We start from the raw sequence: 16150 nt of genomic DNA on the forward strand, positions 1-16150 counted from the left end.
GTTCCAAGACATTTTCTAGAAAAAAAAAAAAAAAAAGATTTTAACTTGTAAATGCCAAGTCTAAAAAAAATAGGCTCGGTCCTTAACTAGTTTATGTGGAGTTCCACCCAAAAATGGAACTTCCGCTTTTCGGATACCCGGTGTCACATTTGGCACATTTCAGGGGGAGCAGATACCTGTCTAATACCAGTATTTGCTCCCACTTCCAGCGAAAGATCGCAGCAGAATCCAGGGTGATCTACGCCATATCTAGCCCCTCCTCCATCCCCCCCGCTGTCTTCTGGGAGACACATAGGTCCCAGAAGACAGCAGGGACCACTCAAAACACACAGCGAGACTCGCGCATGCGCAGTAGGGAACCAGACTGCAAGGCTTCACTTCCTGATTCCCTTACTGAAGATGGCGGCGCTTGTCGCCACTTCTTTAAAGTAAACGACCTCTTCTATTGATGGTAGTGCAGGTTTGATCTTTTTGAGTCTCTTTAAATAAGCCCCCAAGCCTACAATTTACAAACAATTTCAGTACAGCCTTGGATTCATTTGTAGCTGCTGATATGGGATTGCATTGTGTGCAATGGCTATAAGTGTCATCCAGGGAAACAGATAGCATTGTGCAATGCAGGTTATATTGACAGCTACAGGCCATCATTATTTAAGGCTATTTTTACCCCTCATTGGGGTTGCAGAAGCTATATGCAGACAGAGGAAAGTTCTTTCTAGGTTTGTACAGACAATCCTGAAAGAATGCTGGGAATGCTGCCAGCATGGAGTATCAGCTGCTTCTTCTATGTTCTGTTTAGTCTGCAGGACTTTCAGCTGACACCTGTAGCCTCCCTGCACTGCAGCCTCACCCCACTAGAGGTCCCAGCACGACCTCTTTGTAAGAGATCCTGATAGAAAACATTCACCATCATCCCAATAAAACACAACTTTAATCAAATTTATATAAAGGGAACTATGGTCTTTTTCATTTATACATATGCCAAAATGATAAGCTTAATGTGTGTAATGTTGTCTTTAATAAAAAAAAAAAAAAAAAAACATATATAGTCTATAAATATAAATGTACAGGACAAACATATTTACATAGACGAGGGGGTGCTGATAATTATTGAGCCTTACCCATAAAAAATTGAGCTAGGAAGCTGTAAATTGCAGGGTGTACTGACCAATTTGTCTATATTCAATAGTGCAAAAATAAACTACTGTGTTTTTCGGAGTATAACACGCTCTCTTTTCCCCTTAGGCTGCTTTCACACTGCAGCGGGAGCGGCGTCGGCGGTAAAGTGTCGTTATTTTTAGCGGCGCTTTACCGTCGTTTTAGCGGCGGTGTGCGGGCGCTAGCGGGGTGGTTTTAACCCCCGCTAGCGGCCGAAAAGGGGTTAAACCCGCCCGCAAAGCGCCGCTGTAGCGGCACTTTGCCGACGGTATTGCCGCGGTGTCCCATTGATATCAATGGGTAGGAGCGGTTTAGGAGCGGTGAATACACCGCTCCTTCACCGCTGCAAAGATGCGGCTAGCAGGACTTTTTTCACCGTCCTGCCAGCGCATCGCTCCAGTGTGAAAGCCCTCCGGCTTTCACACTGGAGTTAAAGGGGCCGGTTTTTTTCAGGCGTTACACAGGCGCTATTTTTAGCGCTGTAACGCCTGAATACCGCCCCAGTGTGAAAGCAGCCTTAAAATCAGGGGAAAGTTGTGGGAGCATGTTATACGCCGATCCCCCGCCAATTGTGAGCTTCTCAGCGGCTTTCGCCAGCTTTTGGAAAGCTGAAAGCCGCCGAGACCGGCTGAGTATGGCCAAAACCCGCTGAGAATGGGTGAGAGCTAACGAGCGCCACCGAGGTACACAGGACATCCGCTCTGTATCTCGGCGGTGACATTTTTAAATGGCAAGGCTTCAATGCAAGCCTGCAACATCACTGACAAGGCTGCAATGCAAGCCTGCAACGACACTGACAAGGCTGCAATGCAAGCCTGCAACGACACTGACAAGGCTGCAACGACACTGACAAGGCTGCAATGCAAGCCTGCAACGACACTGACAAGGCTGCAACGACACTGACAAGGCTGCAATGCAAGCCTGCAACAACACTGACAAGGCTGCAATGCAAGCCTGCAACGACACTGACAAGGCTGCAACGACACTGACAAGGCTGCAATGCAAGCCTGCAACGACACTGACAAGGCTGCCACGACACTGACAAGGCTGCAATGCAAGCCTGCAACCACACTGACAAGTCTGCAATGCAAGCCTGCACCGACACTGACAAGGCTGCAATGCAAGGCTGCAACAACACTGACAAGGCTGCAGTGACACTGACAAGGCTGCAATGCAAGCCTGCAACCACACTGACAAGGCTGCAATGCAAGGCTGCAACAACACTGACAAAGTAAATATTATAGAAAAGTGTAGCGCTTATTATAGAAAATTATGGTGTATTTAGTGCCAATATAACCGGTGCATATATTCAATAAACACTATCAATGTGAACTAATACCCACACCATGCACACTTTGCAGTATGCGAATTATAGAGCAAAAAACAAATGTCCAAAAAATGAAAAGTAAAAAAATGTGAAACAGGTAGAAAAAGTCTCTGAAATTTCCGTGAATGACACGATTAAATGTAAACGATCCAACACCTCCTCCTTAAAGAGACCGTGCAGTCACCACGTGAAGTCCCTCCACCAAACGAAATGAACGCTTACCAGACTTAGTGGATCCTACCCAAATTTATATTTGGAGGATCATATAAGCTTGTGGATATGTGTAAACTCCTTCGGTGTTGCACTTTTCTGGAGGGATCTCAAGTATAGCTTATCTCGTTCACAAAGATGACATGTCTCCACCCATATGAGTCCGCATGGATAATTGAGCATATATAAAGAGAAGCAGGGACTACAATAGTGTAATTAGTTTTTTTTCCATAGAAATAATTTAATAAAAACTTATTAAACTCACATGTATACAGAGGATTTAAGCGCTTTTCGATATAAAATCAAGCTGCAATGAAGTTCCGACGCGTTTCGTCATGAACAGACGTCAACCCCAGATGACGTCTGTTCATGACGAAACGCGTCGGGACTCGTTTGGTGGAGGGACTTCACGTAGTGACTGCACGGTCTCTTTAAGGAGGAGGTGTTGGACCGTTTACATTTAATCGTGTCATTCACGGAAATTTCAGAGACTTTTTCACATTTTTTTACTTTTCATTTTTTGGACATTTGTTTTTTGCTCTATAATTCACATACTGCAAAGTGTGCATGGTGTGGGTATTAGTTCACATTGATAGTGTTTATTGAATATATGCACCTGTTATATTGGCACTAAATACACCATAATTTTCTATAATAAGCGCTACACTTTTCTATAATATTTACTATGTCACATCCTTATACCTTGATGTTGTGTTAGCTGCTGTTTGTATTTTGTTCACATATTTGAATAGCGCAGTGTTTTGTCTTTCCAAAAAAACAACACTGACAAGGCTGCAGTGACACTGACAAGGCTGCAATGCAAGGCTGCAAATTACACTGACAAGACTGCAATGACAAGACCGCAAATAACACAGACAAGGCTGCAAATGACACTGACAAGGCTACAATGACAAGGCTGTAAATGACACTGGACAAGGCTGCAGATGGATACTGATGAGACTACATTGATGAGCATTTAAATGTAAAAAATGTTCCTTAAACTTCCCTCCTAAACTTGGGGGGGTTTTAACGCCAACGCCGATAAATACGGTACCTATGATTTTAACTTATTTTTCTTTTTCAGTTCCAAAGTTAACATGGCAGCACCTCCAGAAAAATTCCATGTGGAAGAGCATAGGATCATAATCAAGCTCCTGTTTCTCCAAGGGTCAAGGTGCGAAGCAGGTCCATGATGAAATGTCACAAACTTTGGGTGACAGCAGCCCTTCATATACAACAGTTAAACGTTGGGTTGTCAATTTTAAAACTGGGCATTCCGGTGTTGAAAGTGAGAGACCCAGTTGAAGGCCTGTTTCTGTCTTCAAATGTGATTGCCATCCATGACATGATCATGGAGGTCCGCCGAATATCAACCAAAAGTATTGCTACATATTTGGGAATATCACATGAGAGAGTTGGTGCCTTTATAGACAACGACTTAGAAATGAGAAAGCTTAAACACAGGTTTGGTTATGGCTACAGTTATGCACCAGACCCAAGAGGATCCGCTGGTTGAAAAAGTGACTAACTCTGATATGTGATAATGGGTCATAAGTGCTGGTTAGGGTACAGAAATCCTATATATGCATTGCATCCTATTGCTGTAATGATTCAATTTCATCTACTGATATGATTGTATGTATCATATGAGCAATGGATAAATAAAAAAGTTTTGATTAAAAAAAAAGGGAAATGAGAAAGCTTGCAGAAAAGTGGATCCCAAAACTTTTGACAACAGAACAAAAGAGGAAACGTGTGGAGACATCGGCGGCTGTTTTGGGACATTTTGCAAGAAATGAGTCAGATTTCCTGGACAAACTGGTAACTGGTGATGAGATATGGTGGTGATGAGACATGGTGGTGATGAGACATGGATCGACTGTTATGATTCTGAGACAAAGGGACAGTCTAAGGAATGGAGGCACAGTGGTCCCCCCAGACCAAAGAAGTTCCGTGTGCTAAGGTCAGTGCAGAAGCAAATAGCAACAGCTATTTGGCATAAGAAGAGGGTTCTGCTGGTGGATTACCTCCAAAAGGGTTCAGCTATCAATGCAACATATTACTGTGCTTTATTGACGAAGTTGAGGCAAAATATCAAGGAAAAATATTGAGGAAAGCTCTTCAAAAGTGTCATCCTGTTGCATGACAACGCCTCGTCACACACTGCAGGTGAACAATGGCAAAACTGACCTCCTTAGGCTTTCAAGTGATGCCCCATCTACCCTATTCACCTGAACTGGCTCATCTGTTCCCCAATCTCAAAAAACACCTAAAGGGACAACTATTTGGGAGTGTTCCGGAGGCCACTAATTCTGCAAATGAGTGGTTGTAAACCCATTACAACCAGTTTAACCTACAGGTAAGCCTAGATTCAGGCTTATCTGTAGGTACAAGAAATATCTCCCAAACCTAAAAGGTTTAGGAGATGTTTGCAGAACTAGCTGCACAGATGTCTACGGCACATGCGCCATAGACATTGGGCGCAGGCGCACTGAGCGTGCCTTTCGAACGCCGATCATGCCATTAGTGGTGGCACCAGCGCGCATGCGAGGGAGTGATGTCATCGCGGCTCCGGCTAGTCACAGTGCCAGAGCCATGATACCCGGATGTCAATCAGGGATAGATGGTGGCGTCGGAGGAGGAGAACGAGGACCGCTTCAGAGGCTTTCGATCTCAGGTAAGTGATTCATAATGAGCTAGTATGCTATGCATACTAGCTCATTATGCCTTTGTCTTGCAGGGGTTATTTTTATTTATTTTTTATTTCTGAGGCTTTACTTCCTCTTACTTCCTCCTACTTCCAGCAGTTGGAAGAATTTTATTTTCAGGGACTTAAAGTAGTTGTAAACCCTTATGGCTCGTACACACGATCGGACTTTCCGACAACAAAAACGTGGAATTTTGTCCGAAGGATGTTGGCTCCAACTTGTCTTGCATACACACGGTCACGCAAATGTTGGCCAACAATTACGAACCTAGTGACGTAGTAGACTTACTACATGGTTTTTCACCTCTTTAGCTCCACCCTTTGTGCTCCTTCTGCTAATTTCATGTTAGTAGAAATTTGGCGAGTGTCGATTCGCGCTTTTCTTTTCAAATTTTTAATTTAGCGCTTTTCAGTTCGCACTTTTCATTTCGTGCTTTTCAGGTAGATTATGAACAGCCGTTCATCAACCAGACATGTTGAGGAATCGGAGGAGATAACATGTTATTTATTATTGGCCTTGGAGTTGTTGTTTTGACATTATTTTTTTGGTTGAATAATGATTTAATTTGCTATATTTTATATATTTTTGAATGCATAGAATGCACTTTTTGGGTAAGTTCTATTGCCAATAGAATATCTAATTGTATTTGTTGTGAGTAGTTCATAATGAGCTAGTATGCATAGCATACTAGCTCATTATGCCTATGTCTTGCAGGTTTTTTTTTTTTTCGTTTTTTTTTTTTAATGGATTTACAACCACTTTAAGAAGCTGCAGGGCAGATGTTGCATGTACATTGACTTCCTGGGGCAATATGTATAGTGTGGCAGTTACAGCTTCATAGCTCATACTTATCAGCCCCTCCTCGTATATATTATTTTTCTTTCTTGACCACTGGAAGGTTTTACCCCCTTCATGACCAGGGCATTTTTGCTATTCAGCACTGCACTAATTTAACTGGCAATTGCCCAGTCATGCAACATTGTACCCAAATGGAATTTATGTCATTTTTTTAACATGCCCTGTACACACGGTCGGACTTTCCGATGACAAAATCCATCAGATTTTTTCCAATGGATTTTGGCCCAAACTTGTCTTGCATACACACGACCGCCAAAGTTGTCGGAAAATCCGATGGTTCCGAACACAGTGACGTAGAACGCGTATGACGGGACTATAAAGGGCCAGTAGCCAATAGCTTTCGTCTCGTAATTTATTCTGAGCATGCGTGGCACTTTGTCCGTTGGAATTGTCTACACAAGATCGGAATTTGTTGTCGGAAAAATTTTAGATCCAGCTCTCAAACTTTGTGTGTCGGAAATTCCAACGGAAAAAGTCCAACACACACGTCCCTGTTCTGCCTCTCGTGTCCGCGATCATGGCGACCACCGGTCATGAGCATCGGCACCCCTACAACGCAGCGGGCGCACCTGCTATCCTGCTTAAAGGAACAGACGTTCAACTATGATGGTTCGCGTGATCGTGCCGACCTGCCGCAGTATAATGACAGCAGCTGGTCAGCAAGTGGTTAACATATAGGGGCAATCAAGGGGTTAACTGTGTGCATGACTTTTAAAAACGCACTGCACCCACATCACAGTGGTGTGAAAGTCCCATAGGATTTAAAGGGAAACATTTTCTTGCGTTTTTCTTGCAGAATAAAAACACAGGAAAAATGTATTAGTGTGAAAGGGGCCTAACAAATGTAATGTGTGACTGCATTTCAGGGAGAAGAAACAGCCAGATCGCTGTTCATTGCATCGAGAGCTCTGTGTGTTTGTAAACACAGAACTCTGTGTGTGATTGGACACAGCCGATCAGCAGGTTTCAGCTAACAAACTTGGGCTGTGTCTAATCACAGCACGGGTCAGCGGGGGGGGGGGGGGCTCAAACTTGGAAGACAGACTGTGATGTACAGGCACGTTTTCCATCCTGTCTGTGCCACGTAAATGCAGAAAATCTGCTGTGGGCAGAAAGTAGTTAAAGCAATAATCACACATACGATGTATAAGGATGCATGAGGATGAGGATGCAGGAAGAGCAGCTAACTGTCCATCTCGCTGTGAAGAATGAGCAGCAATCTCCCCCAACTTGTATATTTTTGGTTGTTTTATGTTGTTCTGAAGGGAAACTTATGGTAATACTGATAATAACTTATATAACCATTTGATGAAGCATATTGCAGCACAGATTTTTATGAATGACACATTGCTAAATTGTTGCTAAAATGATACTGCAAATGCGTGAGCTGATTATTATCTTCTGCCACTTTCAGTACATTTTCACATGTGTCAGTGGTAAATTATTTCATACTGAGGACTGACTTACAGAAGAAAAACAATAAGGGAGTAGTGCGGGGAAAAGATGAGAGGGGTGAAAAGAGAGAGGAGAGATGAGTAAAAGAAATGAAAGAAAAGAAAATGGAAGAAAGGAGAGGAAAGGAATAGGACGCGAGGAGAGGAAAGTAAAAAGGAAGAGATGTAAGGAGAGGAAAAAAAAAAATATAGGAAAAAGAATACAGGGAAGGAAATGTAAAAAGAGTTGAGGAGAGGGAAGAAAAAAAAAGGAGGAAAAGGGAAGTGAGGAGAGGAATAGAGAGTAGAGGAAAAGGAAGAAAATAAAAAAGGAGAGGAAAGAAAGAGGAGAGAGGCAAGGAATAGGAGGTGAGGAGAGGAAAGGAGACTTAAAGGGAAAATAGGAAAAGGAATAGGGGAAAGGAAAAGAGAAAAGGTAGAGGAAAAGAAAGGAAAGGGCAAAAGAGTAGAGGAGAAAAAAGGGAAGAAAGAAAAAAAAAAAAAAAGGAACAGAGCAGAGGAAAAAAGGAAAAAAAAAAAAGGGGAAGAAAGGAGAGGAAAGGAGGAGATTAAAAGAGGAAATAAGAGGAAAAGGAAGCGAGGAGACGAAAAAGGAGAAGAAAAGGAAAAAAAGAAAGGGAAAAGAGGAGAGAAAAGGAAGAAAAGGAATGGGAAAAAGATGAACGGAAAGAAGAAAAGAGGAGTGGGGAGGGAATAGAGAAGAGGAAACGGGAAGTGAGAAGAGGAATAGAAAGTGCAGAGGAAAAGGAAGAAAATAAAAAAAAAGGAGTGGAAAGGAAGAGAGGAGGGGCAAGGAATAGGAAGTGAGGAGAGGAAAGAAAAGTAAAAGGAAGAGACATAGGGAGAAAATAGAAAATAGGAAAAGGAATATAGAGGAAAGGAAAGGGAAAAAGAGGAGAGGAAAGGAAGAAAAGGAAAGGGCGAAAGAGGAGAGGAGAAGAAAAAAGGAAGAAAGAAGAGGAAAATGAAGAAAGAAGAAAAAAGGAAGAGAAGAGAAGAGAGGAAAAAAGGAAAAGAAAGACATGGAATAAAAGGAAAGGGGAAAATAGGAGAAAAGGGGAGAAAATAAGAGGAAAAGGAAATGAGGAGAGGAAAAGGGTAAGAAATAAATGCAAAAGAGAAGAGAAAATGAAGAAAAGGAATGGGTAAAAATGGATGGAAAGGAGGAGAAGAGGAGAATAAAAGGAAGAAAGAAGAGGAAAATGAAGAAAGAAGAAAAGGAAGACAGGAGAGGAAAAATGAAAGGAAAAGAAAGAAAAGAGGAGAGAAAATACGTAGATAAAAGGAAAGGGAAAAAGTTGAGAGGAAAAGAGGAGAGTAAAGCAGGAAAAGGAAGAAAGGAAAGGAAAAAGAGGAGAGAAAGGGAAGAGAGTAAATGTAATAGAGGAGAGGAACGGAAAAGGAAAAGAAAGAGAGGCAATTAAAAGGAAGAAGGGAGATGAAGACGTGAGATGAAAAGGAAGAAAGGAGAGTGAATGGATAGGAAAAAATGAGAGGAAAGGAAAGTAAAATGAAGAGAAGAGAGGAGAAAAGGAAGAGAGGACATGAAAGGAAAAAACTGGAGAGGGGAAAGGAAAAGGAAAAGAATACATATTAGGAAAGGAGAGGAGGAACGTGAAGGAGTAGGAGGAGAGAATATTAAAAAATAGGAGAGGGAGGCAAAGTAGCAAAAGGATGGGAGGTGAGAAGAGTAGAAGGAAAAGAAGAAAAGGAGAGAAGGAGGAAAGAAGAGGAAAGGAAAAAGAGAAGAGTAGAGGAGAGAAATAGAAAGGGAAAAAGAAGAATAGCATAGAGGAGAAGAGAAGGGAGGAAAAGGAAGAGATAAGAGGAGATAAAAGTAACAGAATGAGAGGATTTTATTATATTACTACAGCCACATTACCCTATAAAAAAAATGATCTTGTACATCTGAAAGGACATGAGATGTTTCAGCCATAATCCCATCTACTTGAGATCATCACATGACATGTAGAATAGATCCAGCTCTTTTATCCTGATGAGGCTCCTCAGTTATGTCTGATTCATCATGATCGTTTTCTATTACATATATAGAGGTGAAGCCTGATACCTGAAACAGCTTCATACTTCTGTTAAAGTACAACTTTAAATCAGACCCATCATTAAATTTCACACTCCACGTGCAGCAGAAGAGCACATGTTCCCATTACCAAGTCACAGTATTATTCCGTGCAAAATAAATAAATGTAAACTAAATAAATGTAAACTAAATAAATGTAAAATAAATAAATGGTGCCATTTTCAAGTTCAACACACATTCACATGTCAGTGGGAAATGATTTCATACTGAGGGCCTAATTTACAGATTAAACAATAAGCAATTAGTAGAAGAAGAGGATAAGAGGAGAGAGTTGCAAAAAAAGAGTAGAGGAAAAGGAGAGGAAGGAAAAGGAGGATGGAGAGGAACACGGAGTGAGAGAGAGAAGCAGAAAAAGGAATCGGGAAGAGAGAAAAGGAGGAGAAAGATGGGAAAAGGAGAGAAGAGAAAGAGGAGAGAAGGAGAGGAGAGGAAAAAGAGGCGAAAGAGAGAAGTAGAAGGAGAGAAAGAGGAGAGAAAAAGGAGAGAAGGAGAAGGAGAAGGAGAAAAAGAGAGCAGGAGAAGAAGAAGGAGAGAAGGAGGAGAAGGAGAAAAAGAAAAGGAGAGAAAAAGAAGGAGAGAAGGTGAAGGAGATAAGGAAAGAAAGAAGGAGAAGAAGGAGATAAGGCAAGGGAGAGAAAGAGAAGGAGGAGAGAAGGTGAGGAGAAAAAGAGAAGGAGAGAAAGAGAAGAAGGAGAAGAAGAGGAGGAGAGAAGGAGAATGTTAGAAAATGAAGGGGAGAAGAAGGAGAACAGGAGAAAGAGAGAAGGAGAAGAAGAAGAAGAGAAGGCGAAGGTTAGAAAATGAAGGGGGAAGGAGAGAAGGAGAAGGATCCGTGGCACCAGTTCTGTGACCTCAGTTTTCACTGCTGCAGTTAAATCAATATTGCTCTGTCAAGGATCTCCACAGACTAGGGGTCCTGCGCCTCGGGGGCGGCTGGCCCAAGGCTCTGCAACTGAGAGTGTAGGCCTAAAAATGCCTTGGGGCCTTCTGATCCAGGGGTGGTCCTGTGCTGTCTCGCCTGCGGGGAGAAGTTGAGAAAATTGGAGGATCCAGGGGAGGACTTTTCCGGTGGAGGGCTGAGTGCAAGGTTGGTGTCTCTGGAGGAGCCTGGAAACTCAGTTGGAGGACGCAACCCAGATCAATACCCATACAGTATTGCCGGGTCAGCTGAAAGAATCTGGTACTGTATTGTAGTTATTCTAAAACTCTCAAGATTTCTAAGTTCAATTGACAAGTCTGTGGCAGAGACTTTGTTGAGCATCTCATCGACTGCTAGGTCAAGTGAGAGGGGCCTATCCGGTGATTGCTGGATCCAGTCTGTGGAGCTGTTTGTCCTCTGGATCTGACCAATACCTCTAACCCGCAATTACTAGGTGCCTGAACTCCCCCTTATCCTTGAACCCTCTATTAAAGGACATTTGTGTTATTCCTGAATAAATGTTAAAAAAAGGACTAAGTGTCATCATCATTTGGGCTACTTTCCAATGGGACCCCTGAGACGGAGAGGCGAGCAGGCGAGGTAACGGTAAGCCCAAACAAAACCAGCAGCTCCTTCGAGGGTTAGTGCTACAATAATAATAAAAACCATTGCTATATACCTGGGCAAAAACATAGCGTCCTGCTTGTAGTAGGGGAGATATCCTATTTTCCACATACATATTCCATAATATTGTGTTAGCCACAGAGCCAGGAAAATGATATTATTGGTGATACTTTTTGTTGTTTGAATATATTTTGAAGTGGAAGCTTTTGATGTTTCTCAGTTCTCTTTATTATTTGTAGTTATACAAAATACTTGAACTAGAACCTACTTGTACACACGAGTATAGAGGACATCAAAGAACACAAGTAAACTAAACCAACAACAAACAATGATATCCAGATGAGAATATGCAGATATTGATCAAAAAAACAAAGAAGTCATTTACAAATGAGTCTAGGCAATAACACCAAGGTGTAAATTAAGAACTATTTGATTACTACATTTGTCACTTTATCTATTATCTGTCAAGGTGCAGAACTGTGAACTTGACAAAGATTATGGACTACAAAATATATTCTTCATACAACACTTTTGTGGAGGTCATCCAATGCAATGTATCTGATTATGGGCGTACAATGTCTCACTGCAGAACTTTGCTAGGGCTAGACAGGGCAAACACTTGATCAATGGATAACCTCGATGCACTATTTTCTGCATTATAGTATGTTAAAATTACCATTGAACGTGCTTAGTTCTAACTGTTTGGATTTGAGAAGTGTAGTTCTAATACAATTCCTATCCTAGGGTGACAATGTTGCTCCTGCAATGTCACCCAAGGAGAGGATATGTGTATGGCAGGACCAACAGTTGAAAAGAGAAATAATAACACCTGAAATAAAACTATTGCAGCTCCTCGTATAGGGACTGGTAAACTGGAGTATGCTACAGCTTTGTTCTTGGGTTTCGATACACTTTAAGAACAGGAACATGGACCTTCTGGTGGTTGAACACTTTGGCCGGACTGGCAACAGTATTAAACATCTGAGGGTCACTGTTTGGGAAGTTTTAGGGTTTAGAAGGAAAGGAATGAATGTAAATGCAAATTCAGGTGGAAATTTCATCAAGAAAAACAGTCCCATGTACCACTGTGAACCCATATTTTGCCTATGCAGGCCAAGGCGAAAGGTTCATTTTATCAGCAGTCCCACCACCAGTTTATACGAAACTCACCAATTCATCACTCTACAGCTGCTCTGTTTGGCCTCAAAAGACAAAGAAAAATTCCCTCAACCCTTTGTTACCTCGCAATATCAAATTAGAGCTAACAAGGGACTAATTTTCTTTGCACTTAGAGGCCAAAAGAATTAAGAGGAAGGTAAGTACATATAAACTGCTGGAGTTCCATTTCGAGTGAACCTGGAAACACAAAGCACAAGCTGAGTATAACTGGGCTGTCATCTTTGTTTAGCTCACCATTTTTATCCTTGACATATAATAGATAAAGGTGACGAAATGCCACAATCAAATGGTGTTCATTCCATACCTCTGTGTCATTGCCGAAGCTCAACTGTAGATAATTCCACTGATCTGTATTCGAGTCGCCTCTGCTAAATCTCTTTGTTTGTTGTTGGTTTAATTAACTTGTGTTCTTTGATGCTCAATGTAATTGTGTATCTAATCTCAGAGTTTAGCAAAATGTATAATGTTAAAAAACAAAATACTGAAATATAGTATACAAAAATATTAAAAGCTAAAAGAATGTTGTTGCCATAATATGCCTTAAAGTGATACTAAAGTCTTGTTTTTTTTGTTCACTAAAAATAACAAACATGTTATACTTACCTGCCCTCTGCAGTGGTTTTGCACACAGCAGCCCTCCTCTTTTCAGGTCCCTCTTCGGTGCTATGGGGGGGGGGGCATCCAAGCTGAGTCACAGCGCCCTGTGTCCTTTCAGACACAGAGCCCCGGTGTTCTGTCCAAAATTGTCCACCTAACGAATAGTATCCGCCCCGTACTGCGCAGGCGCAGCGCTTGTGCAGAACGGAGCACAAGGAGATTCGGAAAATCTCCGAAGATGAACGGCGCCTATGCCGTGAGGCCAGGTGCAAGCCCCACCATCCAAGTGGACATAGGGCTGCACATAGTTAGAGGGCCCCTCGCAGGCTCGCTTCGCTCGCCACGCTCTTTTTATTCTAACTCTATGTCCACGTGGATGGTGGGGCTTGAACCTGGACTCACAGCGCAGACACCGTTCATCTTCGGATATTTTCGGAATCTGCTTGTCATGTGTACTGCGCATGAGCAGTACACAGCGGACACTATCCGACGGGGGACAGTATTTGACAGAACACCGGCCCAGCCCCTACCCTTTTTTCTCCCCATTGGCTCACTGACTGATTGACAGCAGCGGGAGCAAATGGCACAACGCTACTGTCTCAGCCAATGAGGAGGGGAGTCCTGGGCAGCCGAGATCTAGATGAAACTCAGGTAAGTATGAGGGGGCTGCTGCACATGGAAGGCTTTTTATCTTAATGCATAGAATGCATTAAGATAAAAAAAACCTTCTGCCTTTACAACTCCTTTTAATTGGGTTATGTTAAATTTGGACCACATTTAATTCATTTAGATGCCTCGCACCGAATTGGAATTTTCATGTTTTTGTTTGCTGTTCAGATTCCCAAATGGCTACTGGAATAAAGTAACCAAAGACTCGTTCTGCCTTATATCTGTTTCTGCTGTTGTCTGAGCACCCCTAGCTTGACTGCCAGTACCACTAGGTACCACCCTTCTATCTTGGTATCTCTAGTAGTGTAGCTCCTTTAGACTGCTTTCACACTGAGGCACTTTACAGGTTACATAGTTAGTAAGGTTGAATAAAGACACCAGTCTATCCAGTTCAACCTGAGTGAGTGTCTGCAATTGTCCCTATCCCTGTACATTGCACACTCACATCGGTCCCTACCCTCAAGGAGCCCACAATCCAAGGTCCCCATTCATATACTAGGGCCAATTTTGGACAGAAGCCAATTAACCTACCTGCATGTCTTTGGAGTGTGGGAGGAAATTGGAGTACCTGGAGGAAACCCATGCAGGCACAGGGAGAACATGCAAACTCCAGGCAGGTAGTGTCGTGGTTGGGATTTGAGCCAGCTTAATTACTTGCTCTGTGTAATTGCACAGAACAGCCCAGATCCTCCTCTTCTCACATCCCTTGACGGTGCTCCTGGCCCCCTTTCTGTCGAGTGTTCCCACAGCAAGCTACGGGGCACCGAACCAAGCCGCTGCTCTGTGTGTCTGTCCATTCAGACACAGGGCCACGGCTCGGCCCTGTCCCCTCTCTCTCCTCATTGGCTCACTGACTTGATTGACAGCAGCTGGAACCAATGGCACCTGCTGCTCTCTCAACCAATGGGGGAGAGTTTCTCAGACAGTCGATGCTCTCGTGCACAACTCTGGATCGAGATGGGGATCAGGTAAGGGGGGGGCTGCTGCATACATAGCATGCATTAAGATAAAAAAAAAAAAATTCCACTTTTAGAATCACTTTAATGTGAATTCTGTGTGTTTTTCTCCTACATTTTCACATTGGCAGGGCCTCACACTGTCACAATGCATTTAAATAATAAAAAAAAAAACGGAATAAAATGTACATTTCATTGAAAGTGATCATTTTTTTTGCTCGGTTCAATCAAGGCAATTTTGATCCCATCTCCTTGCAGTCCATTGAAACCATTTTATGTCTTATGATTGGGATTACAATGAAAAAAGTAATTGGAAGCACAATTGTACCATCATAGCCTCTCTCTCATAGTTTTTATATCAGTCAGTGTCCCTCCCGAGTCCCTACACATACCTGCTCTTTGGTCACAGGGACCGGAAACTGATTCTAAAATTCCTCCCTATATGCAAATAAAAGAAAAAATCCCCATCATTGAGTTTTTTTTAAACAATTTAACACAACAGTGCATTTTGCTGTTTTTCAAGAGTAACAATGATTTTTTCACATTATATTTTGATAGAAAATGTGGGCAGTGTTAAGTTCTATGCGTAGGAGTTCTCATACTGCAAATAATTGATTTTCTTGGCTTTCCTTTATACTTCCCAAATACTTCCTCCACCACCCCTGCCCATTGAAATGAATAGGCACTTTTCAGGTTCATTTAACCCTTTATTTGCCCACTAGCGAGACTTAGAAGTGCCCCGCTAGTGGCCGAAAAGCATCGCTAAAACGTCAGTAAAGCCCGGCATAGCTCAGTGTGAAAGGGCTCTAAGAGTTCCCTTCACTGGAAAAAAGGGGCCAAGCCCAACCCCTAAAAAAACAACCCCACACCATAATCCCCCCTCCACCAAATGATCTGAACGAGGGCACAAAGCAAGATCCATAAAGACATGGATGAGCGAGTTTGGGGTGGAGGAACTTGACTGGCCTTCACAGAGGCCTGACCTCAACACGATAGAACACCTTTGAGTGAATTAGAGCGGAGACTGCGAGCCAGGCCTTTTCTTCAACATCAGTATCTGACCTCACAAATGTTCTTCTGGAAGAATGGTCAAACATTCCCATAGACACACTCCTAAACCTTTTGGACGGCCTTCCCGGAAGAATTGAAGGTGTTATAGCTGCAAAGGGTGGGCCAACTCAATATTGAACCCTACGGTCTAAGGCTAGGATGCCATTAAAGTTCATGTGTGTGTAAAGGCAGGCGTCACAATACTTTTGGTAATATAGTGTATACAGTGCTTACCTATCCTCCGATCCTCCCTGCACAAGACCGGTCTCTGTGGCTCCTGTCCTCATGTGGTCTAGCGGTTTTGTGCAGTGGTCTGTTCCTGACATCATCATGCTCATTGGCC

The sequence above is a fragment of the Lithobates pipiens genome, unplaced genomic scaffold, assembly GCF_037356315.1.
Source record: "Lithobates pipiens isolate NorthernLeopardFrog02 unplaced genomic scaffold, aLitPip1_a1.2 Scaffold_10, whole genome shotgun sequence".
NCBI classification, from domain to species: domain Eukaryota; kingdom Metazoa; phylum Chordata; class Amphibia; order Anura; family Ranidae; genus Lithobates; species Lithobates pipiens.